The 16,430-nt window shown below is 47.2% G+C and overlaps 1 long non-coding RNA gene across 4 annotated transcripts in view; it reads right to left on the reverse strand.

The window, feature by feature from the left end:
* Window positions 1-16,430, reverse strand: part of LOC142483598 (uncharacterized) — a 64,812-nt gene that overhangs the window by 12,161 nt on the left and 36,221 nt on the right. For 2 of the 4 annotated variants that reach the window (XR_012797398.1, XR_012797399.1), the window contains exon 2: window positions 192-384. This is a non-coding gene — a long non-coding RNA (uncharacterized LOC142483598). Of the gene's footprint in view, window positions 1-191; window positions 1,753-16,430 lie in introns of those variants that run through there. The other 2 variants (XR_012797397.1, XR_012797400.1) reach the window with 2 other exon arrangements.

Below are 16,430 nucleotides of genomic sequence, written 5' to 3' on the forward strand. Positions count from 1 at the left end.
CCTCTTCTTAACTGACATTATAAGTCTTGGAGTGGGTGGGGACCTCTTCTTTTGGTCTGAGTTGGAGGAGGGGCGGGATTATGCTTCACCTGGGCAGTGGATGGGGATGGGGATGGTGGGGTAAGATACGAAATTCTGTCTGCAGTTTTAAAAGAAAAAAAGTCATTCAATGCACAGACAACAATACTCACAGGATCAGTATAGAGAATCCGCCAGACCCCATCCAGCATCTCATTGTTCCCATACTCCTCCTTCAGCCACTGTATGAGGTCATTGCCACCATCCTCACGGTGCCACTCCGTGCCAGGGAGGCCACCCCTGCTTCTTCTCCTGCAGGTCACTGAGCCATAGCAGAATTAGCGTGTTCACTCGGCCAGTGTCCATCTACAAAACATTAAGTAATAGAGAGTTTAAACATAACAGTGTATTGTATATATCATTTGTACATTAACACACACAGCATTCAATTATTAGAGTACTGTAGGTACCGTATTCACACACTTACTCTGGTAGGGGAAAGTATCATCCAGACACGGCCCACCGGGTCACTTTACTCCCATGGGAACTCCAGGTGCAAGAAAATGGGAATGCTTGTGGGTTCCCGGCGGGCCTTGTGTGAGGCTTAGTCGTCTGGCTGCCATCTTAATAATTAAGGGCTTCTAGAAATGTCTAGTGATATTGTTACATTGTATATTGTATAGAAAAGTGTTAACTGCTTGTGCCATGCACCGCATGTCTAGTGAGATGGTTATATTGTACAGTGTATTGTACAGAAACACGTGTGTCGTCTCGGTGTAGACAGTGGATTGGTGGTCATAGGTAAAGATATTAAATGCGCCATCTTCCGGGCACATACTGAATTGCAATTATATATATTGCAAATAAATTGAAGCGCTATGTACATTAATGGTGCTATATAAATAAAGACATACAATACAATACAAATAACCCCACAAATAATTCTGCTGCCTGATCGCTGCCGGCACACAGCCGAGCCATGGTGAACAAATTTTTCACGCGGCTGTAATCTTTTTATAGTACTGAAAACAGTAAGTCTGGCAACATTCGTAGAGAGTGTTTACATTTTTAAAAAGCTAAGGGCATTAGGTAATGGTATAGGTGAACGTAGTATAGTGATATATTAGGGGTCCTGGAGATGTTCCAACTTTTTGGTGTGTACTTTGACCTACCCAATTTTTGTAGTTGGGGCCAATATTGATACAGTGCAAGAATCCATTCATACTATATCACTTCAACTTCCTAGCTACAAAAGCTTAAGGTGACCACTTCACTCTTAAAACAGAACTATTACATGTACAGGACGCTGAACCTAAAACATTTCTTCATGGGAAAAAAAAGAAGAAACCACACTCCACAGAGAGATTCTTCAAAGACTAAAAAATCCATAATAAATCCATTTAACATCACGTTGAAAAATAAAAGCATGCTCTGCCTTCCAATAAATAATGCTACAGGTAAAAAAAATCATTAATCAAATTAACTATGACATTAGACACCCTATAGGTTCCAGTTACAAACAACATATTCCTGAGACTATAAGGCCTTACAATCATTACAAACCAGTAGAGATATCATTATCAAAAGAGCGGTCAAAGGTGGAGCCTTAGTAATCATGGATAAAAGTAAATATACTCTAGAAGCAATTGAGTAACAATGGACATTATGCTAAATTACTCTCAGACCCAACAATCATACTCAATAAACAGATTGTTGAGGTTGTAGCCAAAGCTTTTGAAAATGGAATAATAGATGTAAATACCAAAGAATTTCTACTTAAAAAAACACAGGATCACCCCTGTCCTTTACCTTCTCCCTAAACGACATAAAAATCTAAAAAAAAAAAAAAAAAAAAACACAGGTAGACCAATTGTTTCCGGCTTTGACCGCCTTTTTACAGCCGCTCTCTCAATTTACAGACTTCTACCTACAACCCATTGCTCAAAATGTATGTACAATAATAGAAGACACTACTAATTTCTTAAATATAATCACTCAGATTTCTGATTTACAGGACCTGGACGTCCTTTGTACAATTGACATTCAGAGTCTTTCTACTGTCATAACCCACACAGAAGGAATTGAGAAAGCAAAAGACACAGTGAGGTCAACTACAGAATGCGATCAGACACCTTATGCATCTTTATAATTGAACTTCTAGATGTACTGTAGTCCTAACCAAGAACTAGAGATTATTATTTACTGACTCAGGGAACTGCAATCTGGCCCCCTTCTACTCTAACATTTAAATGTATGATTTTGAAAAAACACTCTTTTTGAACAATCCGAAATAATATAATAGTCACGTTAAATATTGCGGAAGAAACGTAGACTATATTTTCATTATATGCCGGGACACTAGACAGTCACTGCTAGACATGATTCAAGAAGTTAATACTAATCATTTATTGATTAAATTCCCCTTTGTGACAGAAATAAAATACATTTCCATAGATGTGTTATTCAAGCATACATACTCTAGTGACAAACATGTACACAAATGCAACAAATAAAACTATTTTTCTACAAGCAAGTAAGTAACTTTCATCCAAGGTCTGAAAAATTATGGGGGTAAAACACTGAGAGGATGATCAATAAATTTACCAATGGAGGGGATTGGAAAAATCTACTTTTACAGCGTAAAATAAAGCTACTGTACACCATCTACTCACCTACTTGTGTAATGACGTGACATTTAGTACTAATTTAGAACTAAAACCAATTTTGCTAAATCAGCAATAAAAAAAACGCTGGCATATTTTACAAAAAGACACCACAGTTTCTAAATTGTTCTGAGAAACCTCTCTTTTCCCACAAAGGAGCAAAAAAGCTGATTGACATGTAGCCGTGTCCCCTCTTACCTCCGGGGAGGGGGATGGCTGTGAGGTGTCAGGTGCCGCCGAAGCTCCGCGCGGATCGGCGGCCATCTTAAATTTTCACGCATGCGCAATGGAAGCACTGCTCAAGTGGAGTGCACATGTAGTTGCGGCGGCGATTAAAGGGCTCCACACGGGACAACAATTCCCAGTAGCCCCAGAGGCTGCTTTGCCATATGGATGCGCACAGTCAGTAGGGCTGCTATATCCACAGCTGAGGGAAGAAGATACATTTTGGCACGAAGGGCCACATGCCAGTCGGAGCAGGGATGCAGGAAGAGAAGGCAGTCCACGGAAGTGCTCCTCTGGCCTAGTCCATATTTCCCCTAGGTCCCAGCTAAGCCCTGACTCCCCACAGCTTGTAGCTGCTTCAGGGAAGACCCATAGACAGGGACGTTTCCCCAGTAGCCAGCCAGAGTATTAGTGCACAGGTGAAGGATGCCACGCATTGCGTGGGGCCTGCGGTCTGAGACCAGATCCAGGCATGTATAATTCAAATAGACATTTACAGGGACACCCTCCAGCAGGAGCTCCCTCAGAGGTGGACCGGACGCACCAGGAGCAGCAGCTCCATAGAGACATCCGTCATGGGATCAGACGGATCTTTGTTGTTCAGCGGTACCTGGATACAGGAATGCCCAGGGAGGTATCTACAAGTGCACGAATGTCCACAAACTCTGGGTAGTGCTACTTCACACACTTTGGGTGGGCTTGGCTCTGTGGACACCGTGTGGTTAGGTGCCCAGGGCAACTTAGTACTTAGGGGGCACTCAACGGGCTGTGTACATTGTGAGGCCTATACATGTGGGTTACTGTGTGGGGTAGTATTGTCAAGTGGTATTATTCTTGGTGTATTAGTAAACAGTTATCATATACCGGTTTGTGTGTGTGTATTACTATTCTTGTATTGAGTCCTACTATTGGGTCCTATTATTCTTGTATTGGGCAGGGGTTATCCTGTCACGCTAGGATCCATCGCAAGTGGAGGCGCTGTGTCCCAATGAACGCGATCACCCCAGGCTCCCAGTAACAGAGGATTGTGGCCTCATGTAAGCACGCTGATAACGGCATCACGGGTAGTTTACCTTAGAAAGGGAGCTACTCAGATTGGCCAATGCAGACCTCACTAGTAAATCAGAACAACAACATAGAAAATAGAATAGACATAGAAAAGAGGCACATTCCCCTGCTTACATTGCACTCATTGTTATAGCATAGTTAAAAGTAGAACCTTTAACCATCCACTCTCAGGCACATCCTTTAACTTTAAACAGTTTGCTACATGTGATACACAATTGGAAATTTATGCACTAAAATGCCCATGCAGTTTACACAAGTGAAGCTTAGATTACATGAACACAAATCATATACTCTAAGAAGAACAATCATAACATTGAAGAATCCTTAATTGCTAGACACTTTATCTCTCATAAAGATATATAGCTATGCTTGGTCCAGACTATCTTTCTGCCTTCCTGTCACGTAAATTCTGACAGCTACAGACAGTGGCAGGTTATTATGAGAATTTGCCATTCTGGCAGTCGCAGACCGTCTCCTCAACTCAATAAGCCTTCTGTGACGGATGCCCAGCATACGCGGTTCCATGGTCCCAGTACGTGCGCTCAGACCCTGCGCACTCTGTGCTGCCGCCCGCAGATTCAGACCCCGCCCCCATCACTGTCACATGACGTGGATGTTCGTCCAACCTCCCTGCTGACGCGCGAGTCAGGCTCTGCCCTCTGACCTCCATGACATGCGCGGGTCAGCGCGCGACTTGTCCCGCCCCCTCTGGTCCCAAGAATCGGTGTGGGAGTGATGCGCAACCTAAACTCCGCCCCCTGCTTCTGTGACGCATGCAGGACAGCGCGCGAGCAGCTCCACACTCAATCCTGATTAGGCTGCATCATAGGGCACACCTGTGTGTACCAGCAGCCAATTGTATTGCACTTCCTGGTTCCACCCTGGCTGCTATTGGAGGCTCATCCTTAATATACCTTCATTCTACAGTCAGTCATTGCTGAGCATAGTCATTGTGACGCCGTGCCTTGCCACATCCTTGTTGCTTATCCTGCCTTGCCTTGCTGCTGTTAACCTCTTGTTGCCTGAACCCTGCTAGCAGGGCCGCCAACAGAAATCATGGGGCCCGGGACAAATGAAAGGAGCAGGCTCCCACCCCCGAACCCATAGCGCACACACACCCCGAACCCATAGCGCACACACACCCCAAACCCATAGCGCAACTACCACGAAAAAATATTTTTTAGCACACAACTTTTACTTCTGTTTTCTTATTGTGATACAGAAAAAAACATTACAATGCAGCCTGTTTATTTTTATATTTTCAACAAAAGACATGTGCCTGCCTGTCTGGGTGGGTGGGTGAGTGGGTGGGTGGATGACAGTGGGTGGGTGGGTGAATGACGGTTGGTGGGTGAATGACGGTTGAATGACGGTTTTGGTGAATGACGGTAGAATGACGGTGGTTGGGTGAATGACGGTGGGTGGGTGGTGTTTTAATGACGGTGGGTGGTTGGGTGAATGACGATGGGTGGGTGTTTTAATGATGATGGGTGGGTGGGTGAATGACGGTGGGTGGATGAATGGGTGGGTGGGAGACAGTGACTGGGTGGGTGGGTGACAGTGACTGGGTGACAGTGACTGGGTGGGTGGGAGACAGTGACTGGGTGGGTGGGAGACAGTGACTGGGTGGGTGGGAGACAGTGACTGGGTGACAGTGACTGGGTGGGAGAGAGTGACTGGGAGACAGTGACTGACTGGGTGGGAGACAGTGACTGGGTGGGAGAGAGTGACTGGGTGACAATGACTGGATGAGTGACAGTGACTGGGTGGGAGAGAGTGACTGGGTGACAGTGACTGAGTGGGTGGGAGACAGTGACTGGGTGTCTGGGTGACAGTGACTGGATGGGAGACAGTGACTGGGTGGGTGGGAGATAGTGACTGGATAACAGTGACTGGGTGGGAGAGAGTGACTGGGTGACAGTGACTGGGTGACAGTGACTGGGTGGGAGAGAGTGACTGGATGACAGTGACTGGGTGGGTGGGTGACAGTGACTGGGTGACAGTGACTGGGTGGGTGGGTGACAGTGACTGGGTGGGTGGGTGGGAGACAGTGACTGGGTGGGTGGGAGACAGTGACTGGGTGACAGTGACTGGGTGGGAGAGAGTGACTGGGAGACAGTGACTGACTGGGTGGGAGACAGTGACTGGGTGGGAGAGAGTGACTGGGTGACAGTGACTGGATGAGTGACAGGGACTGGGTGGGAGAGAGTGACTGGGTGACAGTGACTGAGTGGGTGGGAGACAGTGACTGGGTGTCTGGGTGACAGTGACTGGATGGGAGACAGTGACTGGGTGGGTGGGAGATAGTGACTGGATAACAGTGACTGGGTGGGAGAGAGTGACTGGGTGACAGTGACTGGGTGACAGTGACTGGGTGGGAGAGAGTGACTGGATGACAGTGACTGGGTGGGTGACAGTGACTGGGTGACAGTGACTAGGTGGGTGACAGTGACTGAGTGGGTGACAGTCAGTGACTGGGTGGGTGACAGTGACAATGGCTGACAGTGGGTGACAGTGACAGTGGGTGACAGTGACTGGGTGGGAGAGAGTGACTGGGTGACAGTGACTGAGTGGGTGGGAGACAGTGACTGGGTGTCTGGGTGACAGTGACTGGATGTGAGACAGTGACTGGGTGGGTGGGAGATAGTGACTGGATGACAGTGACTGGTGGGAGAGAGTGACTGGGTGACAGTGACTGGGTGACAGTGACTGGGTGGGAGAGAGTGACTGGGTGACAGTGACTGGGTGGGTGACAGTGACTGGGTGACAGTGACTAGGTGGGTGACAGTCAGTGACTGGGTGGGTGACAGTGACAGTGGCTGACAGTGGGTGACAGTGAGAGTGGGTGACAGTGACTGGGTGGGTGACAGTGACTGGGTGGGAGACAGTGACTGGGTAGGAGAGAGTGACTGGGTGACAGTGACTGGGTGGGTGACAGTGACTGTGTGGGTGACAGTGACTGGGTGACAGTGACTAGGTCGGTGACAGTGACTGGGTGGGTGACAGTCAGTGACTGGGTGGGTGACAGTTACAGTGGGTGACAGTGACAGTGGGTGACAGTGACTGGGTGGGGTGACTTACCTTGACCGGGTGGGTGTAGCTTGCTTCCAGACGCTTCCCCCTCCTGGCCCGATATCCCCGCGGCAGCTGCCCGGGACGGGAGGTGGGCTTGGGGGAGGGGGCGCAGGAAGTGGGCTGGGGGGGCACCGGAGGTGGGCTCGGGGGGGGGGGGCACGAGAGGTGGGCGCGTGGGAAGCTGGCCATGGGGGCAAGCGGGGGGGAGAAGCAGGCTGCAGGTGCTTCACCCTCCGTCCCACGTTGGGAGCAGGAAGCAGGAGGAGCAGGTACTTCCGCCTCTATCCCATGTTGGGAGCATGGGGGGGGATCGGGCAGCAGGGGGAGCAGGTACTTCCCCCTCCGTCCCACGTTGGGAGTTGGGGGGAGCGGGCACTGCTTGCCCTGCACATGCGCGTTCGGTGTGGGGGGTTAGCGGGCCCTGCTGGATGCCAGTGCCCTCTGTCCCCCCCTGTTGGTGGCCCTGCCTGCTAGCTCCTTGGACTCCGCTTCTCTCTACTCCTGATCCAGCTTGTACGACGATACTCCAGTTTCCAGTCCTGACCTTGGCTAAGTACTCCAACGATACAACATTCTCCTATCCTGAACCTGGCAACGTACCCCGACTATCCGATACTCTCCAATCCTGAACCTGGCTACGAACTACGACAATCCGAAACTCTCCACTCCAGAACTTGGCAAGTACCTTAACCATTCTCAAATCTATAATCCTGACCTGGCTTGAACCACTACTCTACATCCTAGGCACGCCTGCGTGGCTGTGGGTCGGCGTTATCCAATCCCCTACCTCAGCACCATGGTCACGCTTCGTTTGTGGTGAGCTATGCGTTACAGTTATCCTGTGGTTTATCCCTCCTCATTCTGCCTCTCTGAGTGACCGGGGTGGGGGTGAACAGGAGTCTGTGTACAGGCAATCATGGTGCAGACCCTGTGCCCTCCCCCTCTGAGCTTAGGGAGGAAGTGTTCAAATTATAGGAGTTGAGCTCAGTCCCTCCTGGGGGGGAGAGAGTCAGTTCAAGTTCCTCCCGTTTTGGAGTGAAACGTGCCTTCAGCCCCTCCTGGGGCTGAATGAGCTCAAGATCTGTGCAGAGCACAAGGCCTCAATATTACTTGTTGGCCAGCACCATACAGGGGTCTGGGACCCATTCTCCACTATGATGGAAACGCTGTGATACCACCTACAGTGGCTGCACCAATAAAAACCTTTTTTATATACTTCTGCTTAAGTCGCAGTCTCTTGGGCAGAGGTATAGGAGAAAAGACTGTCATGGTTGGGACTGCCTCCAGCTCTCCTGGAGCCTATTGTGACTGGAGGCACTGACACCTATGAGAAGAACATGAGGATCACGAAAAGCCTGTCCTGTTCCCCATAACATCGCGGAAGCTCATGTCTCCTGGACCCTCAGAGGTAACCAGTACCACACAGACCTGTATCCTAGGCAAGATCTCCCAGAGGGTGGGGAGGAAGCAGTGCTACAATTGGAGGCGCTGCTGAGATGTAGCAACAGGGCAGGCTTTTAAGGACATTGCAGCTGGCAGCCATGGAGACCCTGGACACCCATTCGAGTAAAGGAAGGGGGGAGCATCTCCCTGATGTGACACCAGGGAGGGGCTAGCCTAGACTCTTACCAAAGGAAAGACTATTTTGGGGCGTACCCTGAGGGCATGTTACCAGGGAGCGTGTATACCCTTCATCAGAACAAGGAGACAGTTGGGGCATACCCTGAGGGCATGATACCAGAGAGCGTGAACCCTTCATTAAATACAGACCAGTGGTTGGGGTGTAACCTGAGGGCATGATACCAGGGAACGGGAACCTTTCAAGCTGAGAAAACTGGGGCTGGGGTCTTTTCATTTGTTGCTGGGGACCCTGGATACCTGGAGTGCGTATGGGTACACACCCTGTGGGAAATAGTCCAGGGAGTGTGTACCCCTCATCTCATTGAAAATAGGGACGGGCCCCTTTCAGTTGGAGCTGGGGGGCCCTATGTACCTAATTAGGAAGATTGGTATTATGTGCACATGTTGGTAATTTTATTGTGTTGGTATTTTAAAGTACAGATGGACACTGTTCTACAATCTAAAATGTGAGGAACGGGCCACTGAGGAGTCACCAGGGTCCCTGTGTACCTAATTTCAATGGACTGTGCTATGTGCTCTAAAATGGTGCTGTCGCATGTGTTGCGCAAACAAGATGGAGTTCCTGCCGAAAGCACTGGACTGCATGGGTTTGCAAAAGCAAGCTACAAGTTTTGCAAAACAGTTGCATGCTTTTCGGCGGCAAAAGCTGACACCGCCCATCGCTGTGACTGGCTCAGCAGGAGCCAGGTCACTCCTTGATCTGCCCTGCCCCTGCTCTGTGTTCCACCTAGGGGAGGGGCAACCCTCGCAAACCAATCCAGGACTCTGTCTCTGCTATGGGAGGAGTTTACCACACCCTGCTGTACTTTAGTTCAGCGGAGCTGTGAGAGAGAGAAGAGCTGCCTTGCTTAGCTGCTACTATTCTACCTCATCTCAAGAACATGTTGGAGTTGGAGCTGACAACTTACTACCTGCCAGGGGGCTACCTAGTAGTCACTGTCTATGGGCAACACCACTTGCGGTGGGTGTGCCCCAACTGCCGGCTTCCAGGGGGTGACGCCAGCCCTACCGTGCAGTGCCAGCACTGTAGGGCCCTGTACATGTGGCCTGCCAGCCCTGTACCACCTTTCGCTGTGTTCCAGCCAATATCCACACAATCCGGTGCGGCCTCTGTCCTATCTTGTTTGTCCTACAACCGTGTCCCTTCCAGCCTACAACTGGGCTCTACTGTCGTGAGATGTGGCCTGCGCCAACCTATACTTCACAAGGCCACCTGTGGGCCCGTGTGCCCTGCTCTCAACTACTCCAGGTGCCAGCGTTCCTGTGCCCATGATGGCTCCCGTGGTCCAAGTCCTGATGGTTCCAGGACGGGAACCGGTGTCGGTGCACAGGGAGCGTGAGTCGACTGCCCTGTGGGTGTTGAGTGTGCTTCCTGTGGTGGCGCCGGAGCAGGCCTGCTCCATTCCAATTGTTGCCAGGGGGTGCGAGACACCCTGACATCATGGCTCGGAGGAGGTGTCCTTACCTTCCCCTCCTGGAGGGAAGCAAGCTGCCAGACACCTGTAGAGAAAAGGCCTGCACCTACCTGTGTCCTGCAGCAGAGTTCAGATCCAGCGATGTCCATCCTGAAGGCCATGGAAATGCCGAGCCCCGGAGGAGCCTCACGCCTGAGGAAGACGTCGGCTCTATAAAAGACTCGCTGGCTGAGGAACCTGTGGAACCAGATGACATCTCCTACTTTCAGAGCCCTTTTTGGTGTGCCACGGGGTGATGCACTTCCGGCGCAGCCTATGTGATGTCATCGCCGCCGAACTTGTGCTTGCCAGACGGCCTCGCGAGATCTGATGATATCGTCAAGATGGCGCTGCGGTACCTAAGTTAGGACTACCTGGCATGAGTGCTGGACAGTGTACCACTGCCCCTGCCCCACCGCAGAACCCGCTCCGGGGAAGAGGTCATCGGACCTGTGGATCCTTTAGCACTGCCCCTGTACCATCCCCTATGGGTCGTGGTCGACACAAGCTTCCACATACTGGACTGGTCATGGACATTGGACATTGATAGGCTCAGTTCACTGGCCCCAGTTGCCCATGCCCCATCATCAATCCCGTCACCAGTCCCGTCATCAGCCTTTTCACCAGCCACTGCTCTGCAATCTAAGGGTAAGACCAACGCTGAGCGCTTTGTCCGGGACCATCCTAGGCCTCGGCCCTAAGCCGGTCATTCCACAGTTTAGGCCCCTGCGGCATCCACGTTTGTATTGACCAAATTCCCCAGTGATAATCTGTCCCCTGGCCTGTCAATGGATTGGGACTTTGGTGGTAGAGATGGGTGGTCAGATGATGACTCTGAGGGTGAAATACCCTATGCAAGCCAGATACCGGTAGCTAAATCCCCGGGGTCATTCAGGTCATTTAGGGAATCATCATTGTCCCAACAGTCAGCTACTTCTGGTGTGTCCTCCCAGAAGGACACCAGGTCCAGAAGTCTACACATAGAACATCAGTCGGGGAAACCCTTAAGTGGTGGGACCCGATGTTTCAGGGCTACGCCACCAGTTTTAACAGGACCCTGCTACTGCTGGTGGATGGTCCTGTCATGGACCACTTGTGGGAGGAAGGTAATTTGTCACCTGAGGAAATAGCTGAGGCTCTTCGTAAGAGGGTAGGACAGATTAATTTAGGGGTGAGAGTACCTAATGGACCCTCCATTTTCTATCAGGAGGTAGAACTCAGTGAACCAAAATTTTGGGTGCTGCCTAGTCAAGGTGCTGACCACACAGGGGGTGGGTGTGTTGTATATTGCAGTGTTTATTGGGGGCAAGTGCCTTAACCCCTTCATTGCCTTAGCGAATAGCCGCTAAGTAATGAAGCAGCTTTAATGTATTTTTTTAATAGTGTACGGGAGCAGGGGGTCTCCTGAGCTGAACCGCTTTGATTTCTAGCTCAGGGACCCACTGCTTCCGAGTTACAGGCCTAGATATGGGGTGCCAGTATCTCCTCCATTATTTACATGTCACACTTCATGTGACGTGAACGCAATAAATCTTGCGGCGACACTGGCATCCGATGCCCCTACCAGGGTCTGTAAATCGGGAAACAGGGGGTCCCTGAGCCAGGAATCAAACCCCATGCTTCCCGAGTTACAGGCCCCAGTATGGGGCATCGGATGCCAGTGTCGCCGCCATTTTTCTATTGCGTCCACGTCGCATGAAGTGTGACATGTAAATAATGGAGGAGATACTGGCACCCCATATCTAGGCCTGTAACTCGGAAGCAGTGGGTCCCCAAGGCTGAAATCAAAGCGGTTCAGCTCAGGAGACCCCCTGCTCCCGCACAATATTAATAAAGATTACATTAAAGCAGCTTCATTACCATAGCAGATAGCCGCTACTGTAATTATTTATTGTTTATTCTGATGTGTGTTTTGATACTAGTGTACATGAGCAGGGGGTCTCCTGAGCTGAACCGCATTGGTTTCAGCCTCGGGACCCCCTACCTCATGAGATACAGGCCCTGTTAAGGGGTGCCGGTATCCCCCTGCAGGATTTAAATCCCCCAGTCACGTGAAGCGAGAGCTTTAAAAGGACAGGGGATACCGGCACCCCATAACTGGGCCTGTATCTCATAAAGTAGGGGGTCCCTGAGGCTGAAACCCATGCGGTTCAGCTCAGGAGACCACCTACTCATGTACACTAGTATTGTAATGTATATTTATACAGTACGATCGCCTGTAAGAGCCGTGCATTGAGACACAGCGTCTCCATGCAGTTCTTACAAGCTTACAAGGGGGGGAAAGCAGCTAGCACGATCTGGCATATTTTTGCTTGGCCGGAACAAAATGCCCTGAACATATTAGTGAATCTCGCCTTTGGCTTCACTTTTTTTGGCCGAGCAACCATTTTCCAATCGGCGCACAAACGCAGAGCTTAGTGCATAGCCCCCACTGCGTCATAATGTAATTTCAGACAAACAATGCGTCATATGTAAAAAGTTACATAACCTTCACACGTACCACGTACATTTTAAGGTTTCTACTTTTTAGCACTCATTCTAATGCAATAAACAATTTCAAACAGTATGTTAGTACAGAACTTAGGCTCCCGTGTTTTAGAAATACACAATTCTTTAATTATTTAAGAGCTTGGGGGAAGTTTTTTGGTGTTGATATAAGTCATTAAAACAAAACAACTTACAATAAGTACCTAGGTCAATGGAAAAGTTATTATGGTTTTTAATGAAATCATGGACATATTGCTACTAAGCTTATAGAACTAAATTAATTAGCTTGTATTACAATAGTAAGAAGCTGCATCAGCTCCTTTGCTTCTGATTATTTCTGACAAGGTAATATGAGAAGCTTTTGCTTATAATGGTGCTTCCTTCACACACTAAGCACTTTTAAATCCCTCACCTGCGAAACACAGATGCCTAAAGGGATTTTCCTTTTTTTTTCCTTTCGTCTTTTTTGTATTTGTGAAAATGAAATGGCCCTGTAATGTTAATGCTTTTCTGTGAAAAAAGGTTGGCTGGCATACCTGAAAGTGGCATGTTAATTATAACTGAGATAGTTCCCACTGTGTAATTTGATCATTCAGAAAATTCACACAACATCCTGATTCCCATTGTTTAGTGAAATAACGTAATTACCCAGACTCTGAAAAAGGCATTGAACTCGTTTTAAATCGTGTGCATTATGAATAGTAATGCCACATAAATAAAGTCGTTAAATTAAAAAAATAAAAAAAAATCAACAAAACAAGGAACAATATATAAGCAAATATGTGCTTGCAAAAAAAAAAACTTTTCAAAATAGGGTGATCATAAAATCTCAAGTATTTTGAACAGGGATCTTGCTCACATCTCACACACATTATTTTGGCTCTCCTAATACTGTATAACATTATTATTTTACAAGAGTGTTTTCTTTTTAATGCATCCTTGTCTGTAGATTCTGTAGTATGAAATACTATTGATTGTACTAATGCACATTTGATAATAATAATGGTGGTTCTTAAAATACAATATGGCCAAGCTCTTTGGATATTGTGTATAAGTTTAGGCATGAACCAAATATTAGTACAAAAAACCCTATGAGATTTCAAAAGCTCTATATACTATAATCTCATCTCTAAAGAACTCTGATGTTGGTCCCCTAGTTATCACCTAAATCCGGATCCGATCCATATTGGCCAGTTCCTTTGAGCTGCGGATTTCAGCGGATTAATTTAAAAAGGCAGAATTGGTTTTTATTTTCCTATTACTGAAAATGCGTCCGATGGATTTGGAATCCGAACCTGCAAACTTAATCCAAATCCGACAAACGGGATTCATAATCCGTCAAATAGAATTAGAATAGTGGGGGGAGGAGTATATAAATAGTGTTGAATCAAACATCGGATTCGATATTAACACATACTGTGGACCAGATTTAAGCTAAATACGACTTCAGATTCTTTCAAATTCGAGACCCATGGTCGGGCTAAAGTTGCTGAAATCCAACTTCGGATATCAGCCTGCAGATTGGATTTGGTGTAAAACCCAGGGGAAATTTGTGGATTTTATTCGAACAGGTTCGTCATTCTCTAATCACAACCTACAATGTACCTACAATATATAGCAACATTTCTCAGTGCTTTAGTAACCTTTTAATCTCCCTTTGTGCCTTTTTCGAATGCTAATACAGTGGCAGTATATCATTTTTGAGAACTCTATATTATCACACCAGTTAGTAGATAACTGACTTATCCCTCTAACTCCAGCGCTTTGTGTGTTCTTACATTTCATACATGGCCATTCCAAACATCCAACCACCACACTGATGCCTGTCATATTACTACATGTCAACAAGTAAGGTGTGGTAGGTGGCTTACTCAAATAATATTTATAATCTGTGATCTTTCCATATGCAACTTAATCTGTCCAAGATCAGTTATAACTGTGCTCCGAATACTCTCCTCTTTTCTCTGGTTAATGATATCAAGGCATTTTGGAATGCTAAAAAAGTAATTTATATATCATTTTAGATTTGCCTTTTGTAATTCTTACCACTTTATGAATGAAGTGTTTGCATTTCCTGTAAGCCTTCTAGAACCAGGATCAAACAATCAATCCGTCATTCCAATACATTGCTAACCCTCTGGCAGTAAAAGGATTACGGGTTTTACAATTTGTTGATTGGATGTTTTACCATTTACTTCAAACACACCCATGCATGGTACAGGATAAGTAAACAAGCATAGAAATAAAAATTGCTTATGTTAAATCAAAGTAGCCAGAGGAAGAAAGAAAGAGCGGTTTAAAAATCATTTATAATGTTCAGTTTTATTATACTACAATTAAAAGCTTACACGAAAAAATATGTATGCCCACCCTTAATATATAATATAAATTATAGTCAAAAAAATATTAATTAAATCCTATGCTCTGATTGGTTAAGAATTCCCGAAATTTATGACACCTTGCCAAATTTCAAATTATAGCCAATCAGATTTCAAAGCTGCAGCAATGTTCCACAAACCGCACAATAGACCTCTTCAGGCCTCTTCAGTGTCCCTTGTTGATAGCCCTACAATGAGGGAGAGCAAGGTTAGGGATGGACAATGTATCCCTGGAAGAGTTAATGCTGTTTCCTATACACATCTGTACCAGCAGCCAACCGTGCACACCGACTTCCAGTCACTGGAGGTACAGGGTAGTAAATGCCATCTACCAGCCAGAGTTTGGCGCTTATCAGATACTCCTACCCCTTCTTCACAGGCCTCTGTCAGGCTTTGCCCCTTTGGGGTCTGTAGTTTAGTGCTATCTGCAAGACAAAATCTCAGTGACAGCGGCCCACCCTGTTGAGTGGGGATGAATTATTAGGAGGGATAGTCCTAACCTACTAAAGGAGGGGGGTTGTATTATTTTAAATAAAACAAAGAAAACACTACAAAACATACATGTGGGGGGTCCATGTGCTGCACCGAGCAAGATGGTCGCACACAAACTGGAAACTGGGATTGCAAGCCAGTGTGTTAGTCAGACACTGCTGTGTAGTAAGTCTCCAAAAAGGGAGTAGGTTTTTGTTTTATGATTTGTTTTGCCTTAAAGGGACAGTTGGTCTATGTGTTATTGATGTGGAAAATAAACCACTGAAGGCTAAAGCCTATAAAACATGCCATTTGGAGTTTTACTGACCCTACTGCGAGGACGTCCTGCCACAATGTTTATAATTTAAGACTTTTTCCCCATGTCTATATTGTGATTTTGAGTTATGTGCATTGTCTCTAAGTTCATGAAATCATCTTAAATGTTAAGCTAATTAGATATGTTTTTGTCATTTTCATAATATCATGATATATTAAGTATTTTAAGTATTTTAACCAATCTTGCTAGAAACTGATAAAGAGCAGGATGTTATGCCAGGCCAGGATGACCAAAGTAGTGGCACCGAGGGGGACCTAGCCCTGTAAATTACCTGATTACCCGTGGATCAAGGAACCCAGGACTGTCTGAGGATTCCAACAGTTCTAGCCCTGTCAGTGCCCTGGATGTGTATCTGCAAACTACTCTCATGCACCAGGGACCAGTAGATGATGCAATGCGGTTGCAGCTGATCACCCAGTTCCAAGAGCATGAAGCTGAGCGAGAACACAAAGCAACGAGATATGTTGCAGAACGCGAAGCAAAAAGAGAAAGACAAGCAGCCAGGCAGGCCAGGGGGGGTCTGCCGGGGTTGGCATCCCAGGCCCCGTCAGTCAGGGGCTGCGTGGCCGTACCCATTTTATTTTATTTTTAAAAGTCAGAATAAATTGAAATG

This window comes from Ascaphus truei, chromosome 2, assembly GCF_040206685.1.
Source record: "Ascaphus truei isolate aAscTru1 chromosome 2, aAscTru1.hap1, whole genome shotgun sequence".
Lineage (NCBI taxonomy): Eukaryota > Metazoa > Chordata > Amphibia > Anura > Ascaphidae > Ascaphus > Ascaphus truei.